We start from the raw sequence: 14,607 nt of genomic DNA, 5'->3' as shown, positions 1-14,607 counted from the left end.
CTAGTTAAAACTACAATGGTCTTCAGACCAAGGTCTTCTGTCGCCTAGGTGGCTGAACAAAGGACCCTAGCCTGGGGCCGGTTTTCATAAACATTGTCAAGTAGCCCCCATAGCACTAACAAACAAGTGAAGCCTGCCAGCAACAGTACTCACCCAACCTGAAACCCACCGCTTCTCACAACAGCGGCGCGTCCGACAGTTCAGCTGTGGCCTGAAAGGTTTCACCCCAACCAAACACAGCAAGGAACTGCAGTTGAGAAGCATGCAGCGGCGTGCTCCCAATACGAAAACCGGTGGAGGGTTTTAGAATGATCACCATCTTCCAGACACTCCAGTGACGAAGACAACATCGCCGTATTTTCTCAAAAATAGTGAGAGAGAAAATAAAGATATGATGTCAACGTATCTCCTTGTTCTTCTTCTCCTCGTAAACATTGCTTTCCCAGCAATATCTTTCTCCACGTCAAGTGGGCATATAGCAACACGTTGCTTGTGATGAAATTTGAGAAGGAGATGAGTGTGTGGCACCATCCCTGCTTATATAGGTAAGCGGATGGGGGTGTGGCCAGATGAATGCTGGCATTTAAAGGTACATTGTGAAATTATTCAGTGTATATATGCTGAAGTGAGATATATGCAATGAACGCTGAGCGTGAGCTAAGTGTGATACAGAACTATGGTTAACACCATCTCTTAAACATAACCATGATTAACACCACCCCTTAATTAAACATAAATATGGTTAGCAGCACCTCTTATATTTGTAGCTTACAACGTAATAGTCCCTACCATCACCACATAGCCTTCTGTTGGACTAATGTTACACAAGAGAAACACTGGGCCATTTACAATGTCATCACATTTATTTTGAATATTAATTAATAAATAAGTTCTTACCCTTTTCTGTTTAAAAAATAAGATATAGACACCATCAGTGCTGTAGCTGTAGTAGCTATTTTTAGAAATGGGGGAGTTACTGTCTGATTATAAAGTGTAGGTGGTATTGAATGACCACTTAAGAAATGTATCCCCACACACACACACACAATACATGGCTAGACACCAGGTTTCCAATAATTGAACAACGAATAGCAGTTTATTCCATTAACAGTTCTGCAGGGAGAGAGTAAGACCATTCGGTTGCCAGAGCTTTCCTAGACCTAAATAAAAAAAATTAAATGTCATTGCACAGCACAAGTACAACAAAACGAAGTTGCCATCTAACCAAAGTGCAAAGTAACAATAAAGTGCAATCAATCAATCAATCAAATTTATTTATAAAGCACATTTCACATGACGCGTGTCAACCAAAGTGCTGTACAGAGGGTAAATACACAAGATACATATAGACAACAATCACACTCCGTTTTATGGGAGGGCACACAGGCAAACACATAGAAAAACAGGGCATGAGTCAGTGAACGGGAAAGGCTAGTAGGTAGAAGTGGGTTTTGAGCCTCGATTTGAAGGCATCTATCGAGGGGGCGAGCCTAATGGAGGTGGGGATGCTGTTCCACAGTTCAGGGGCTGCGATAGCAAAGGCACGGCCCCCCCTGAGCTTGAGGTTAGACCTCCGGACTGTCAGGAGCCTCTGATCGGCTGACCTGAGGGACCTGGTGTTGGAATAGGGGGATAGGAGGTCTGAGATGTAGGAGGGTGTGTGACCATTAAGGGCTTTAAAAACAAATAGGAGAACCTTAAAATCTATCCTGTAGCGTACTGGGAGCCAATGAAGGGAGGCAAGGACAGGGGTGATGTGGTCTCTCTTGCGGGTTCCGGTCAACAGTCTGGCAGCAGCGTTTTGTACCAGTTGTAAGCGGGACAGGGAAGACTGGTTAATGCCTATATAGAGGGAGTTGCAGTAGTCTAATCTAGATGAAATGAAGGCGTGGATGACTCTCTGAAGGTCTGCAGGGGAGAGAAGGGCTTTGAGTTTGGCAATGGTGCGTAGTTGGAAAAAACATGCCTTTACCACTAGGGATGGGAATCGAAAACCGGTTCCCGTTGGGAACCGGTTCCTAATTGGCCAATGCCTGGAACCGTGTGGCTCCTGTGACTTTCGATTCCCTTATCGCTGCCTACAGTTGCGCAATAACGTTACGTTAGCATGTAGCCATGGCAGACTCTATTTGATTCCTTAAGGGCTCGAAATTGCCTGGGTTTTGGTATTATGCTCCCAAAATGCTCCCGCTGTTTGGCTACTTCTATGTGCAGTGAAAACTACTTGAATGCTTTAGAACAGTCATTGATTTAGTTTAGGGTGAGCTCAAATTAGCCGCGGAGCTATCGCTAGCTAACGTGAGCTAACGCTATTTAATCAAGCTCACAAAGAGAGATAAACAGCTGACAGCGGATAGTACAGGTACAAATACAATAAAACAGCGGGTGGGGACTGTTGTGTAAACCTTGTACTCTTTAGTTCACATATAATAAGAGCCGGATTGTTTGTTTACTAAGTCTCTACTAGTCTACTCTGAGTCCGTCAGACAGGAAGTACCATGGTGCAACATACAAATGTGTCCGTGTAGCAACACAAGCCAATACTTTAAAGGACAGGGGCCCGGGGAGCTCTCTCTCTCTCTCTCTCTCTGTGTGTGTGTGTGTGTGTGTGTGTGTGTGTGTGTGTGTGCGTGTGTGTGTGTGTGTGTGAGAGAGAGTGTGAGTGAGAGACAGAAGTCAGAGGAATAACAACCTGTTATTCAATAGATTAAATTCGTTTAAGAATAAAAAAATAAATACATTTTAAGAGAATCTCAAATACATTATTTTATTTAAGTGTAGGCTATAGTTAATGTTTTATTTTTTACAGTGTTTGTATTTTTCTGACATGGGGGCTCAACAATAAATGACAATCAGAAATGTCAAGTTGCATGTTGTTATTCTAACCAGCTTAGACCCCGACGCTCTGCATCTTCTGGCCGCCTCAGACCTACTCCTATCCGAGCTCCGGGAGGGTCATCAAAGAGAAGTCGCCTATTCTCAGTCCTTGCCCCACAATGGTGGAATGAACTACCCACCCCAGTTAGGACAGCCGAATCACGTCCAATCTTTCGCCGTCGACTAAAGACGCACTTCTTCAACCATTATCTGAATAAAAAATATATATATCTAACCCTAACTAACCGTACTGTCATGCACTTGTCCTAATAAACTAACCTACACTGTAGCACTCAACACTTTGATGAACATTGTTGCTCAGCTGATAGAGTTGTGCCCTTCCTGATGGCTTGTCGTACAGAACTTGTAAGTCGCTTTGGATAAAAGCGTCAGCTAAATGACTAAATGTAGTTCTGTTGCATTTCCAATCTATTTATTTAAATTATAAATTGATCAGGTATCGATAAGGGAATCGATAAAGAATCGAATCGATAAGCAGAATCGATAATGGAATCGTATCGATAAAATCCTATCAATTCCCATCCCTATTTACCACTGAGTTTACTTGTCTGTCAAATTTAAATTGTGGATCAAAAATGACCCCTAGGTTCTTGACATACGGCTTGACCAGGGAGGACAGGTTGCCAAGGCTGTTGGTAAGGGTGGTGACAGCGTCTGGGGGACCGAAGAGGATTATTTCGGATTTGTTTTGATTTAGTTGTAGAGAGTTTTGTGCCATCCAACATTTAACATCATCCAGGCAGGATATGAGACTGTTAAGTAGAGACTGGTTGTTGGGTTTCAGGGAAACATAAAGCTGTGTGTCGTCAGCATAACAGTGAAAAGAGATGTTGTGCTTCTGAATGATTGGACCAAGGGGTAGCATGTAAAGGGAGAACAGGATCGGACCAAGGATGGACCCTTGTGGGACCCCACAGGAGAGGGAGGTTGAGGGGGAGGAGCAGTTGGCGATGTTGACAGCAAAGCTTCTATTTGTGAGATAGGAGGAAAACCATGCTAATGCAGTGTCACTGACACCAACCCCATGTTGGAGACGATCTAATAAAATGGTGTGATCAACAGTGTCGAAGGCTGCACTGAGGTCAAGCAGCATTAAAATAGAGCAGTCACGGTTGTCAGCGGCGAGGAGTAGGTCATTTGACACTTTAAGGAGGGCTGATTCTGTGCTATGGCCAGTCCTGAACCCTGACTGAAATGTCTCCAGGATGCTGTTCTGGTGCAGGTAGGGAGACAATTGGCACAGAACAACCTTTTCAAGTATTTTTGACAGAAAAGGAAGCTTGGAAATGGGCCTGTAATTACTGTGCAGGGTGGGGTCAAGGTTTGGTTTTTTCAATAGGGGCTGGACTACTGCATGTTTAAAGCAGGATGGAACAGTACCAGTTGCCAGGGAGCTGTTAATAATGGAGAGGATGCTGGGACCGGTTGTGTGAAAAACCTGTTTCAGGAGAGCAGTGGGAACAGTGTCAAGGGGGCAGGTTGCAGGTTTCATAGAGGAAACTATCTCTGTGAGGGTGAGTAGACTGATGGGCTGAAAGCAGGTCAGTGTAGATGAGCAGACCAGAGGGACAGCTACATTACGTGTGGGGGGTGAGATGTTCCTTCTGATATTTTCAACTTTGGTGGTGAAAAAATTTGAGAATTCCTCACACTTAGCTGGGGACACATCCAGGCAGGTGCTGGGGGGGGGGGCTAATGAGAGAGTTGATGGTAGTGAACACGGTCCTGGGGTTGTGGGAGTTGTTGATGAGGTCAGAAAAATATGTGATTCTCGCCGCTTTAACCGCTAGCTGGTAGTTAATGCGACTGTCCCTAAGCATAACAGTGCATAACAATATACAGTGCAACATGTGTAATATATGGAGTATATGATGAAGCTATGGAGTAAATATGCTAAGCTAATGTATGTACAGTATTAATATATACAGTGGTACAAGTATGAATACACTATGGTAGTAAATTCCATACAGATTACATCATAGGAAAACAGTGTCTACCTAACTTCATCCTTGGGCTCTTATTCACCCAGGGTAGGTTATCCCTGACAGGCTGGACAGTGTTGTAACCGTCAACTCATGACACTGACAGACCTACTAAAAGATACAGAAACACAGGCATAGTTCAACTACGCTATAAGAGAGCATACAGTAAGTTATACAAGCTGTTGCACTGTTCATATTTATGACACGGATGTCTAGCTACATACTTATTAGGTATGTTATTAATGTACTTTTGTTGAGTTGGACTGCAGGAACAAAGACGCACATCTACACATGAACTTGGCGGGGCAGGGAGAGAGTTTATTGCACATGCGCAGAGGTTATATACACACATGTATGGATACCCGCAATGATCAAATGTGAGACTGTACTTAAGCATTACATCACGCGCAGGAGTGGTTTGTGAACAATAAACCATGCCTAGGGGTGGTCGTTAGACCCCCCTAGGCATGGTTTATTGTTCACAAATCACGACTGCAAGTGGTGTAATGCTTTTATACAATTGCCACATTCATCCAACCTTATTGCTATACAATAAACACATATTAATAGAAGATTTATTGAAAAAACCATCCTCCAGTCAAAGTAGTTCCCACAACTACAAAAAAGACAAGTTGCCTCCATGTGGAAGCAGCTCGGAAGTGCATCCAACCAACTAACACATCCAACTGTGTGTTATTGGAAGCAGCTTGAAGTGCATCCAACCAACTAACACATCCAACTGTGTGTTATTGGAACTAACACATCCAACTGCCTTTCAACTAAGGCATCCAACCAACTAACACATCCAACTGCCTTTCAACTAAGACATCGAACCAACTAACACATCCAACTGCCTTTCAACTAAGACATCCAACCAACTAACACATCCAACTTTTCTTTAGTTTTTAATTATGAAGTTAGTGGTTATTGGAATGATTGATTGATTGAAAATTGTATTACCAGATGCAGAATGGGTACTGTAGCTAAGGGGCTACACAACCCGGACTGTATTAAAAGATTGTTTAGATTAAACCACTACTAAAGAATATTACTTGCCAGACAGTACAGTTAGATAAATATGGCAGACACTCAATTGACGGCACGGGGACAAGGATATCAGGTTTACAGTATTTTAATCGTCATATCAATATACAACTGAATTATAACGTTGCTCTTTTAATAGTAGAATGTCAGAGTATCAAAGTCAGGGGGAATGAATATTTCCTAGGTTAAGAATACTCGACCGGAGCTCTGCAGGGAGTGAGAAGGGGGGGTCCTACTAATCACCCCAAAGTACCAGAAAATACCAGAAACTACCCCAAAATACCCCAAAGTATACCCCAAAATACCAGAAACTACCCCAAAATACCCCAAAGTATACCCCAAAATACCAGAAAATACCCCAAAATACCAGAAAATACCAGAAACTACCAGAAACTACCCCAAAATACCCCAAAGTATACCCCAAAATACCAGAAACTACCCCAAAATACCCCAAAATACCAGAAAATACCAGAAAATACCCCAAAATACCCCAAAGTATACCCCAAAATACCAGAAACTACCCCAAAATACCCCAAAATACCAGAAACTACCCCAAAATACCCCAAAATACCAGAAAATACCAGAAACTACCCCAAAATATACCCCAAAATACCGGAAACTACCCCAAAATACCAGAAAATACCAGAAACTACCCCAAAATACCCCAAAGTATACCCCAAAATACCAGAAACTACCCCAAAATACCAGAACATACCAGAAACTACCCCAAAATACCCCAAAGTATACCCCAAAATACCAGAAAATACCCCAAAATACCCCAAAATACCAGAAAATACCAGAAAATACCCCAAAATACCCCAAAGTATACCCCAAAATACCAGAAACTACCCCAAAATACCAGAAAATACCAGAAACTACCAGAAACTACCCCAAAATACACCAAAGTATACCCCAAAATACCCCAAAATACCAGAAAATACCAGAAACTACCAGAAACTACCCCAGAATACCCCAAAGTATACCCCAAAATACCAGAAACTACCCCAAAATACCCCAAAATACCAGGAAATACCAGAAACGACCCCAAAATACCCCAAAGTATACCCCAAAATACCAGAAACTACCCCAAAATACCCCAAAGTATACCCCAAAGTACCAGAAAATACCCCAAAATACCCCAAAGTACCCCAAATAGTGTGTAATAGTGTAATAGTAGTAATAGTGTGTAATAGTGTGTAATAGTGTATTAGTGTAATAGTGTAATAGTGTGTAATAGTGTGTAATAGTGTAATAGTGTGTAATAGTGTAATAGTGTGTAATAGTGTGTAAAAGTGTAATAGTGTGTAAACGTGTAATAGTGTGCTAGTGTAATAGTGTAATAGTGTGTAATAGTGTAATAGTGTGTAATAGTGTGTAAAAGTGTAATAGTGTGCTAGTGTAATAGTGTAATAGTGTGTAATAGAGTGTAATAGTGTAATAGTATGTAATAGTGTAATAGTGTGTAATAGTGTAATAGTGTGTAATAGTGTAATTTTGTGTAATAGTGTAATAGTGTGTAATAGTGTAATAGTGTGTAATAGTGTAATAGTGTAATAGTGTGCTAGTGTAATAGTTTAATAGTGTGTAATAGTGTGTAATAGTGTAATAGTGTGTAATAGTGTAATAGTGTAATAGTGTGTAATAGTGTGTAATAGTGTATTAGTGTGTAATAGTGTAATTTTGTGTAATAGTGTAATAGTGTGTAATAGTGTAATAGTGTGTAATAGTGTAATAGTGTAATAGTGTGTAATAGTGTAATAGTGTAATAGTGTGTAATAGTGTGTAATAGTGTGCGTGTGTGTGTGTGTGCGTGTGTGTGTGTGCGCGTGTGCGTGTGCGTGTGTGTGTGTCTGGGTCTCTAGCACTCAAGATGGATTCCAACTTGTATGGCATCTTGATGGAGGAGCTGTGGAACAAGGGAAACCAACCAGGGGGGGAGAGAGAGGGGGAGAGAGAGAGAGAGAGAGAGAGAGAGAGAGAGGGGGGGGGGGAGATGGAGAGAGAGAAGGGGGATGGAGGGAGATGGAGAGAGAGAGAGAGGGGGGAGATGGAGAGAGAGAGAAGGGGGATAGAGGGAGATGGAGAGAGAGAAGGGGGATAGAGGGAGATGGAGAGAGAGAAGGGGGAGAGAGAGAACGGGGAGAGAGAGAGAAGAAGGGAGAGAGAGGGAGGGAGGGAGGGAGAGAGAAAGATGGATAGAGAGAGAGAGAGAGAGAGAGAGAGGGGGGAGATGGAGAGAGAGAGAAGGGGGAGAGAGGGAGATGGAGAGAGAGAAGGGGGATAGAGGGAGATGGAGAGAGAGAAGGGGGAGAGAGAGGAAGAGAGAGAAGAAGGGAGAGAGAGGGAGGGAGGGAGGGAGAGAGAAAGATGGATAGAGAGAGAGAGAGGGAGAAGAGGGGGAGAATGAGCTATTTACATAGCTCTTTTATCCAAAGCGCTTTACAATTTATGCCTCACATTCACTCACACACCGACGGCGGAGGCGACCATGCCAAGTGCCAATCTGCTCACCGGGAGGAGCAGGGCTTAAGTGTCTTGCTCAAGGACACTCGGACACGCCGCCGGGAGGAGCCGGAATCGAACCGGGAATCTTCTGATTAACCAGACGAGCGCTCGGCTCTACCTCCTGAGCCCTCTACGTTTTTTATGTCTCACTCTTTGTCTCACTAAACCTTTACTGCGTTAATCCCTTCCTGGATGCAGCCAGAGTACAGAGTGCCTCAGTCACTACAGCCATAATGTGGAGACACACACACACACGCACACGCGCACACACACACACGCACACTATTACACACTATTACACTATTACACACTATTACACTATTACATACTATTACACTATTACACTATTACACACTATTACACTATCACACTATTACACTATTACACACTATTACACTATTACACTAGCACACTATTACACTATTACACACTATTACACACTATTACACTATTACACACTATTACACTATTACACTATTACACTATTACACACTATTACACTATTACACACTAATACACAAAATTACGCTATTACACTATTACACACTATTACACACTATTACACTATTACACACTATTACACTATTACACTATTACACACTATTACACACTATTACACTATTACACTATTACACACTATTACACTATTACACACTATTACACTATTACACACTATTACACACTATTACACACTATTACACACTATTACACTAGCACACTATTACACTTTTACACACTATTACACACTATTACACACTATTACACTATTACACTATTACACTAGCACACTATTACACTTTTACACACTATTACACACTATTACACTATTACACACTATTACACTATTACACTATTACACTATTACACACTATTACACTATTACACACTATTACACACTATTACACTATTACACACTATTACACTATTACACACTATCACACTATTACACTATTACACACTATTACACTATTACACACTATTACTACTATTACACTATTACACTATTACACACTATTTGGGGTACTTTGGGGGTATTTTGGGGTATTTTCTGGTACTTTGGGGTATACTTTGGGGTATTTTGGGGTATTTTCTGGTATTTTCTGGTACTTTGGGGTATACTTTGGGGTATTTTAGGGTATTTTGGGGTAGTTTCTGGTATTTTGGGGTATACTTTTGGGTATTTTGGGGTAGTTTCTGGTATTTTCTGGTATTTTGGGGTATTTTGGGGTAGTTTCTGGTATTTTGGGGTATACTTTGGGGTAGTTTCTGGTATTTTCTGGTATTTTGGGGTAGTTTCTGGTATTTTGGGGTATACTTTGGGGTAGTTTCTGGTAGTTTCTGGTATTTTGGGGTAGTTTCTGGTATTTTGGGGTATACTTTGGGGTATTTTGGGGTAGTTTCTGGTAGTTTCTGGTATTTTCTGGTATTTTGGGGTAGTTTCTGGTATTTTGGGGTATACTTTGGGGTATTTTGGGGTAGTTTCTGGTATTTTGGGGTATACTTTGGGGTATTTTGGGGTATTTTCTGGTATTTTCTGGTACTTTGGGGTATACTTTGGGGTATTTTAGGGTATTTTGGGGTAGTTTCTGGTATTTTGGGGTATACTTTGGGGTATTTTGGGGTAGTTTCTGGTATTTTCTGGTATTTTGGGGTATACTTTGGGGTATTTTGGGGTATTTTCTGGTATTTTCTGGTATTTTCTGGTATTTTGGGGTAGTTTCTGGTATTTTGGGGTATACTTTGGGGTAGTTTCTGGTAGTTTCTGGTATTTTCTGGTATTTTGGGGTAGTTTCTGGTATTTTGGGGTATACTTTGGGGTAGTTTCTGGTAGTTTCTGGTATTTTCTGGTATTTTGGGGTAGTTTCTGGTATTTTGGGGTATACTTTGGGGTATTTTGGGGTATTTTCTGGTATTTTCTGGTACTTTGGGGTGATTAGTAGGACCCAGAAGGGGTGATACGGGGCAAAGCAAGGGGGGTAGCTGGAGACGATGATTTCCCTCTGGAGTTGTAAATGGAGGAATTGAAGAATGGTCGGATAATCCTGTGGTCACTGAAGAAAAGGGGTCTCGTACGGAACCGGTCCTTGTAATCCTAGTGCCCGATGGCAGGGTTAATAGCTCTTAATCCACAAGCCCGATGGCATAGATGGTAGCTAGCTAGCTTCGTTTGTACTGGAAGCTAGCCCGAGGATGGTCTTCAGGGAGTAGTTAGATCCAAACGCTGATGGTTTTAACTATACGTTTCTCCACGTTACTTCGCTTACACAAGTCACTATACTGCGCCAATAATGGCTCTACAATATTATGGTCGTATCTAAGTAGCTACTAGCTATCCGTAACGATACACCGCTGGTAGGTCTGTGTACAACTGTACCGAACGTATTACGATCTCGCTCTGCTGCTTCTCCTGTTCTGATACTGCCGACTCGTTACTTCCACTGTTCACTCACTCCTGCTCTCTCTGTGGCTGCTTGCGCCATCTACAATATATATACTCAGACTGATTTCTAGGGCGCAGCCGATTCATCTGTCCAGAATCAATGCGCCTGCTATGAGCATGTCTGAACTTGCCCGGACATGTCTTTGAACTCTGTCTGGGGGGCTCGTCTCATGGCGCCTCCAATGTCAAGGGCGTGGCCCAATGAGGCGAGCGAATAATACTATGGTGCAAACGGATGGCGTTGGATATATATCTTATATATATAAACAATATACAAGTTATACAAAATAATAAACGCATACTTTCAGTATTAATCTGGACCTTCAGAACAGGTACAATACAGTACGGCTCAATACACACAATTGTTAAGGGGATGCAAACCTACTTTCTATAGAACTTCATTCTTAGATGCTTCTATAGAAAGTAGGTAAAACAAATTAAAACGTTTTCTTTGCCCTATAAGAAAAAAAAAGTTTTCTTCGCCCTATTTTTTTTTTAGCCTAAACTTAACCAGTTGGAAACCAGGCGTACAGTAATAAAATTAGCAATCAACCAATCAATCAATTCAATAGACCATGCTCACTTAAAACAGCGCTGCTTCTCTCTCAGTCTGACTCCCCCGCTGTTGCAGACAGGTGTGTGTGTGTGTGTGTGTGTGTGTGTGTGTGTGTGTGTGTGTGTGTGTGTGTGTGTGTGTGTGTGTGTGTGTGTGTGTGTGTGTGTGTGTGTGTGTGTGTGTGTGTGTGTGTGTGTGTGTGTGTGTGTGTGTGTGTGTACGCCAGCGTCGGACAGTGTGAGAGTGAACGCTGCAGTCAGTGGGAAGGAAGTAGAAATTTAAAATAAAATTGCAAATAATCAATCAATCAATCCGCGATTTTTCTTTTGTTCTAAAATGACTCATGACCCATCAATTACATCATCCAACATTGTTTAAAGGACTAAGACCAGTGGCGGCTCGCCACTGGGGGCGCTAGGGCGCCGACCTACCTGCTGGCCAGCTGCTGTTAAATCAGAGAAGAAGACAATAAAACTTTTTCGTTTTTGTGTTTTATAGCCCTATAAATAATATAAACATGTTTAAAATGAATAATATTTACTCATTTTAAGTATGTTTGTATTTCCAATGCACAATATAACGTTATTATCTAAATTAAAAAAACATCGTTTTCATGAGCAGGAAGTGACGTTTTTTTTTATTTTTTCGTATTTCTCGTCCGGGCTAGAAGCGATAGCGCTCTGAGTGCGCGTCACAGTTTGATCGCTGTCTCCGTCACAGCCAATCAGTGCATACGGCGTTGTGCGTTGAAATATGACTATTATGTTGGAATCCGAGCGCGATTTGAAGCGGTCTAGGCAGCAGCGTGAACTTCCGTGAAGAATTTCCATAGCCGCATTTCGCGGAGACGCTCTCTGATTGGCCGACGCCAGTATTTTTTTCCATGGCAGAATTTCACAGAGACGATCTCTGATTGGCCGAATCCAATTTCTAATGTTCCAATTCTAGCTTCTAGCTTGGTTCCTAGGTTGGGCTAGGTTGTTTGTCTTAGAGCGTGCGCCGTGCCGTGACTGCAAGTTCTTTAGACTGTTAAAGCCCAACCTCTAGGTTAAACCCTACTGATCAATTATGGGTAGTTTACATCATTGGTATATAATTTCATTATTTATTTTTTTCCATTTGACACCGGAAATGCCACTCTGAAAGAGTTAAAAAGGTCCATGCACGAATAACATGCACGCGCGAATCAAAAAAGCGTATCAAACGCCGACGTCACAACAGGTGTGGCTTGCATATTAATGAGCCGAATCTAATGTTGCTTTTCCACTAAAATAAAGTACTCAGTTTGTCTCCGTGTGGGGAGGCAGGGCTGCTGATGATCAGCATGAGAGCTCCAGAAATGACACGTGAAAAACTGCAGACCACTGATTGGTCAGAAGAGAGACACGTCACTGTTTGGGGAGTCTGAACGAAAACAGAACGCCGCCATCTTTAATGTCTCGCGTAGGATGTCTTTTGTATGTTTGCAGCAAGAAACAAGTGCAATAAAAAAGGATACAGTCACTGTGTATTCTGCCTCATTTATTGATGAAACAAAACCGACATCAACACAATTTGCCACCGAGCGGAGAGTTTAGTCTGACAAAAAGATCGCTGATTAGTTACGCTTGTTGTTGGGGGTTAGGGACGTAACGTTAGTTAGCCTAATGCTAACGTTAGCAGATAGACACGAGAGGCTATCTGTGTAGAATAGACACAATGAGGTAACGTTAGCGTTAGCATAATAGACACAACGAGAGTCTGGTTAATGTTGTTATTGATTGATTGAATGAAAACTGTGTTTTACTCTGGCTTGCCAAGCTCATCATAGCCCCTTTTGTGACTGATGCACCGAGTGAAGCTTGTGGACTCGACAACAGCGGCGGCCGCAGGGCGCCGGAGCCCGCAGCGCTAGTTAGCTCATAGCTATCGTGTAACACTAGCCTTTGCGGGCTCGGGCGCCCTGCGGCTGCCGCCGCCGTCGCGTCCATGGGCCCCCCGGCAGGGCACCCGTGGGGACGGGTCGGGGTGTACAGAGAGGAGAGAACCATTTTGGGTCGGCCGTTCATGCCGGCCAGCGAGCCGGATGTCGGGATATGTTGTTAGCACAATAGCTACCAAGCTAAGCTATGTTATCTACTAACGTTATAAACACAATATGTGTACAACGACACAATGATTTACATTATTACAAATATGGTAACGTGGTTGTGGCTTTTACAAATAGTGGTTAGCTTTAGAGATGGATGGATGGCTATAATCACGGAGCAATAGTGAGGTGAAACAGATACATTTCCATTCGGCTAGTAGTAGCAAGCATATATCTATGGTAGCAAGGCTCTCTGCCTGCCACTAGCTGTGTGACTCTCAGCGCCCACTGGTGAGCCCCCTGGTGACCAATACCTGTTGTGACGACATTACACGTGCACGTTATAAACCATTGATTAAAATATGCATGTGCATGTTGATTGTGTTGGGCAGACAAAATGTTTTGATAAAAACGCTAAAACTGGGTCGATTTCAATACTTTTTTTTCCAATTCTTCATGAAAGTCACTGTTGGCCTAGTCCACATTGTTTATTGAACAAAAATACAACGTGGAGGTTGACCTTTAAGCTTAGGCACTCTTTCAAAGTTGGTTAAGGTTAGAGTTTGTCTTAGAGCATGGCGATAGAACGCCAGGTAGTTTGCAGTCTGTTCGAGCGGAAATGGACAAAGGAATGTACTTGTTGAGTGTTGTGCTAACGAGCTCAGCTAACACTTGGCTAACAAGCTATATGGCGGATTATACACGTTTATCAAGCTCTCCTGCCCTGGACGTTTCAACTAAACAGTGAGTCTCTCTCTCTCTCTCTCTCTCTCTCTCTCTCTCTCTGTGCTTAACGTTAACGTTTGTAAATAGTTTTTTTTAGGAGCAGTACTACTGCTGGCCATTCATGAAGCGAGACATTGCTGATTGTTTATTTATTTTATAACACAAGACTATGACTACCAACTGCCTAGCCAGCCGTGTATCAATCTTGGATGCAATAATAACGTTACTTCCCACACTGACTATGTCGATGGCTCATTGATTTAACTACTGCAGCTCTCTCGGATTGAAAATACGTGGATTATGGCTTGTTCAATATCGTCTATGTTTGAATGAATGAATGAATGAGAACTTTATTAACAGATTGCAGAATGGGTACAATACAGTACGG

Source organism: Notolepis coatsorum (assembly GCF_963971535.1).
Source record: "Notolepis coatsorum genome assembly, chromosome: 10".
Lineage (NCBI taxonomy): Eukaryota > Metazoa > Chordata > Actinopteri > Aulopiformes > Paralepididae > Notolepis > Notolepis coatsorum.
Note: the sequence above shows the minus strand (reverse complement) of the source record.